Below are 5224 nucleotides of genomic sequence, written 5' to 3'. Positions count from 1 at the left end.
GGCGGAAGGAGAGGCACCAAAATGTTAGCCCTGGGTATATGCAGGCAACTCTGATTTCTGTACTTACTTTTCTTTGATTCCACATTTCTGCAGTGAATACAGGCACACCTTGAAGATATTGTGTGTTTGTTTCCAGACCATCAGAATAAAGCAAATATCGCAAAAAAGAGAATCACACAACTCTTTGGTTTCCCAGTGCATATAAAAGTTATGTTTACAGGTTATTACAGAATATGGAGTAGAGTTCCCTCTGCTGTACAGTAGGTCCTGGTTAATTAACTATTTTGTACATAGTAGTGTGTAGATGTTAATCCCAAACCTGTAATTTATCCCCCCCATCTTTCCCCTTTGGTAACATATATGGGAAAAGAATGCAAAAAAGAATGGATATATGTACATGGATAACTGAATCACTTTGCTATACACCTGACACTAAGACAACATTGTAAATCAACTACACTCCAATATAAAATAAAAATTAAACTAAAAATTTAAAAAAATATATTACACATTTTTTAATTGCTAGAGTTTTTTCCCCTTTATATGTGTACATATGTGCAAGTATATATGTATACATGAATGTATTTATTTACACTGACAGTTTTCCATGTCAATAAATGTATATCTACATTATCTTTATTGGCTGGATAGTTTCTCCACTATATGTATATCCCATATTTAAAAAAAACAAAAAATAAAGCGTAAAAATTGATAAAAAACTTATGCTTACACTATATTGTAGTCTATTAAGTGTGCAATAGCATTATGTCTAAAAAAATAATGTGCAGACCTTAATTTAAAAATAATGCTGTTGGGAAAATGGCACTGATAGAGTTGTTCCATGCAGGGTTGCCACAAAACTTCAATTTGTAAAAGACGCAATATCTGTGAAGCACAATAGAACGAGGTGTGCCTGCATGTGCTACCTTTAAATGAAAAAGAGAAAACAATAACTGCCATAAAGTACTGGAGTCACTATGAAGTGAACATATTTAAAATATAATGAATCTGTAGATGCCAGAAGTATGATTTAAGAGAATGAAACCAAAATGATGTCCCTCAGTTTATGATTTCTGCAAGAATGATGAGTTAGTCATGTAAACATTAGAAAGTGGTAAGAAGCAGACAAGACCTTGGAAGCCATCTGGTCTGAACTTGTCCTGGACGTGAAGAAAAAAGCACCCAAAGTGGTTACCCATCGGCACAGAGGTTACACAGCTCGTTACTGTTAGCCACGGAGAGGCAGGTCCTCCTGACCCGGGATGCAGCCTTCTCGCTCTGCTGTCCGCACAGGTGTACACGAGAGGCCTCTTGCTGCCCATCTTCCGCCACCTCTGGCAGGAGACGCCCTTTATTCTACTTTTGCACAACAGCTAATGGGGACCACAGGTAGGTAGGTTCATGAATGCCCTCTTCAAGGAGAGTGACAAAAGCCATCCTCTCGACAGGTTTGCTTTATCTCACTCCATTTCTTGTTTGTGCTATGATTACTTAGAATTTAATAATTATTTGTACTGCACGCAGCTCGGCCTATAGCATGGGGATAACACAAATAATATAAAAATTCAAGGCAAAGAAAAAAGAATCTCAGCTATGCCAAAGAAAAAAAGATGAGAGAGATTGAGAGAGAGAGAGAGAGAAAGAGAACCAGCGCCTGGAGAGACGGTGAGACAGAGAGAGTGATTGATTCAGCAAGGGCCAGAAAAGAAAACAGCAGTAGACACCTGAGTTCAGGAGTCAATTAAGGAAAGATTTAGTTGATTATAGGACTCATGGGGAGAGGAGGGATGCAGCACAGGCCACGGCTAAGTTGCTTAGTCAGAAAAAGTCATTGCTAGGACTTTACCTCATCACATCTAGGGGGGAGAACAGAGGTGTTGCATCTGACATAACTGATGATCTCACCTTCCTGGTCAGGCCCCTCTGTAGCCATCTCCCTCCCGCAGCTATGCCAACTGCATCCCAGAAATAGGATGCTCACCTGCAAGACAGTCACTAGTTCTCTTGTGCCCCCCTTGGGAGACATCACCAAAAATAATGACACAGTCATAGCTCTGGACATGGACGTTTTATCTAAGATGAGATTAAGACACAACAACCAAGACAGTAGCCATGTGTGAAGAAATCAGATTTGGTGGATTTTAAAATTGTACTTTCAAAATTGTCTATCCATTCCTTTTTATTTTACACTCCTATAAACACACACACACACACACACACACAACCATACACATTGTCTTCTTCAGTATGTAAGACAAGGATGTTGATACAAAAGGGAGTGAAGTCAGTCTAGGAGAATAGGCTTCTCCATCCTGGGGAGGGCAGACAATTGTCTTCTCTCCTTCCCTTACACACAGCAACTCTAGGCAGTGCACTCAGGCATGTTTGCAGCACTTGTGTCTCTCTTTTGTTCAGATGGTAAAGGATTAGCATCATGTGCAGAAGCCATCCTCCCTGCCCCCATCTCTGTCCTTCCTTTCCCGGAGCAACATGCCGGCTGCTGGAGGAGGACAGCCCCTGGGAGCCGGCAGTGTAAGAGGGCAGCTTTGTTGACACTAAAACCACATGCTTTGAGGAAGCAGTTATTCACCTTCTTTATATATATATATATATATATATATATATATAATCCCTGGGGTGCCCAGTTGAATGTCTTTTCCAGAGCAGTTTCTCAAAAAAATTAAAAAAAAGTTGGAGTAATATATTTTTAATGAAAGTAAAGTTCGTTTAAATTGCAAAAGAAATCAAGTTCTAGCAAATGGCTGGTTACTAGGACCAGTGTGAAAATGCTTTATCTGGAACCACAAACATTCACCCCGTAGTTAGCCTCACTTGTATTTGTGCAGAGGGTGTGTGTGCCAGGTTGTGGTGTAAAATGTATTTCGTATGGCAGGTCACCGTCCAGATATATGTTTGGAAGCCGCTGCCCTGTGCTGGCTGCCCTAGCGCTCCTCTGTGATTTTGTTAATTGTGAAACAGATGAAGCTGGAGAGGCAGAAAGAGAAAACACACATGCCTTTTACTCAAATTACAAAGGGGAGTGGGTTTTGTTCAAGGGTGAAGGGCTTCACTGAACATGAATTTGGAGAGCCCTGTGTCCAAGTTTCATGCCGGAAGGAAGAGTCTCATGGCAGTGTGGGAACAGGGAGGCCAGGGGTTTGGTGTTTCTCAAGTGAATGAGAAGACGAGCCACGGACTGGATGAAAATATCTGCAAAAGACACGTCTGATAAAGGACTGCTGTCCAAAATATACAAAGAATTCTTAAAACTCCACAGTAAGAAAATGAACAAGCTGATTCAAAAATGGGTACAAGACCTGAACAGACATCTCATCAAAGAAGACATACTGAAGGCAACGAAGCATATGAAAACATGCTCCATATCATATGTCACCAGGGACATGCAAATTAAAACAGTGGCGAGATACCACCACACATCTATTAGAATGACTAAAATCCAAAACACTGACAACACCAAATGCTGGTGAGGTTGTGGAGCAACAGGAACTCTCACTCATTGCTCATGGGAATGCAAAATGGTGCAGTCACTTTGGAAGATAGTTTGGCAATGTCGTCCAGAATTAAACATATTCTTACCATATGATCCAGCCATGATCCTCAGCATTTACCCAAAAGAATAAAAAACTTAAGCCAACACAACCCTCCACCATGAATGTTTATATCAGCTTTATTCCTAACTGCCAAAACTTGGAAGCAACCAAGGTGTCCTTGAGTAGATGAATGAATAAATTACACGGAGGTTTATCCATGCAGGGGAATATTATTCACTGCTGAAAAAGAAGAAGGTATCAAGCCATGGAAAGACATAGAGGAACTTTCTATGCATATCACTAAGTGAAAGAAGCCAGTAGGAAAAGGCTACATATTATATGACTCCAACTATAAGACATTCTGGAAAAATCAAAAACTATGGAGACAATAAAAAAGGCAGCAGTTGCCAGGGGTTGGAGGGAGGAGGGAGGGATGATTTTTGTGGGAGAGCACAAAGGATATATTTAGGGCAATGAAATTATTTGATGTGATGCTCTGATGATGGATACATGTCATTATGCTTTTGTCAAAACCTAGAGAATGTACACCACCAAGAGTGAACCCTAATGTAAACAAACTATGGACTTTGGGTGATTATGATGTGTCAATATAGGTTCATCACTTTTAAGAAATGGACCACTCCAGGGGGTGGGGACATCCATAGAGGGGAGGCTGTGCACGTGTGAGGACAGGGGACATATGGGAATTCTCTGTACTTTCCACTCAATTTTGCTGTGAACTTAAAACTACTCCTAAAAATAAGTCTATTTATTTAAAAAAGAATACACAGCTCATATTATTAATAAAAAAGACAAGACATTAAATTCAGAGGCAGTTTGTGTAATGCTTTTGTTATTATTAAATAAAATTCGAAGAGTACATAAGGTCCCCAATTAAAAAAAAAAGACACCAGAACCAGAATTTTCAATCCAAGGCAGAATATTCCGAGTTTTAGCTCTCAAACCCTAAGTCAGTGTTTATCAAACTCCGATAGCACTTCCTTAATAGGTGAATTCAGTGGGTTTTAGCCAACAATTTTACTTAATAAGGAGAGATATTAATTTGTGACACTTTGGTTCCTGTAGGGTGTGTACTGTAAGAGTTCCTGCCCTGTACCATACTGCCCTACTGCTCGTGCTTTAATGGAGCATACTCTCCGGCTGGGTGATTCAGAGAATAAACAAGTGAGATTACAAGAAGATTATTTTAGCTTCGGACATGTGATGGGCCAAGCGAGGTATTGACAGTCCTTGGCAGCCTGTTTTGTTGGGAGAGGGGCATTGCACCTGAGGTCTGAATGCAGTGAATGGGCTCTAAATGCAAAGGTCCGGTGAAAGGAAAGTTCCAGGTGGGTAGAATAAATGCAAAAGGCAGTGCATCATGAGAAGACTGGGGCAAGCTGGGATTTGGAGAGGTAGGCGGGTGTCCGATCATGCTGACTTTGTGGAATTCTTTGAGACAGAAATATTCACCTTATGAAAACTTCAGTGTTTAAGTATATGTGTCTGGGGTAATGACTCTGAGATGGTGTCCACATTCTATTTTAGTGAACATGTATATTTTGGTAAGTTTCACCAAGGTAGGAAATATATGAAGAGCAGCAGTGAAGGGTAGTGTGTGTGTGTGTGTGTGTGTGTGTGTGTGTGTGTGTGTGTGTGTGTGTGTGTGTGTG

The sequence above is a fragment of the Lipotes vexillifer genome, unplaced genomic scaffold, assembly GCF_000442215.2.
Source record: "Lipotes vexillifer unplaced genomic scaffold, Lipotes_vexillifer_v1.1 scaffold356, whole genome shotgun sequence".
Classification (NCBI taxonomy): Eukaryota; Metazoa; Chordata; class Mammalia; order Artiodactyla; family Lipotidae; genus Lipotes; species Lipotes vexillifer.
The sequence above is the reverse complement of the archived record's forward strand: the minus strand, read 5'-3'. Positions refer to the sequence as shown.